Source organism: Myotis lucifugus, unplaced genomic scaffold (assembly GCF_000147115.1).
Source record: "Myotis lucifugus unplaced genomic scaffold, Myoluc2.0 scaffold_84, whole genome shotgun sequence".
Lineage (NCBI taxonomy): Eukaryota > Metazoa > Chordata > Mammalia > Chiroptera > Vespertilionidae > Myotis > Myotis lucifugus.
In genome coordinates this window covers 2,720,253-2,720,688 of record NW_005871132.1, presented here as the reverse complement: position 1 = coordinate 2,720,688, position 436 = coordinate 2,720,253, and positions in this window count along the sequence as shown.

Below are 436 nucleotides of genomic sequence, written 5' to 3'. Positions count from 1 at the left end.
GTGCCCTCTCCCAATATTTAACAGGGTGCACTGACCTCTGACTGAACTCCCTGTCTCCCAAATGCCTGTGTAGTGCTCTTATTGCCTACGGTTTTGTAGTTGGACTCCTTATTTGGGATTCATAGAGACCCAGGAGGATTGTTTCATATACTACATAAAGGGTTTAAATATGTATCTTCATCTTAATTTTCAGTTGGATATTTAGTTTGTTATTTTAATGTTTCACAGCCATTCAGGAGGGATGAGAGATTGATGAGCAAGTCCTGGGTGCAGTCCCCTTCCAATCACACCACCTAGAAGGTCCCTGTATGCAAGAAGAGTCCCACACACATTTATATGTCCTTCCCAGGTTGTGACTAGGGCACAATCCCAGCCTCAAAGAATCCTGCAGAGAAGTCTCCAAGAAATATGAGTTCACAGCATGTAATAAAAACAG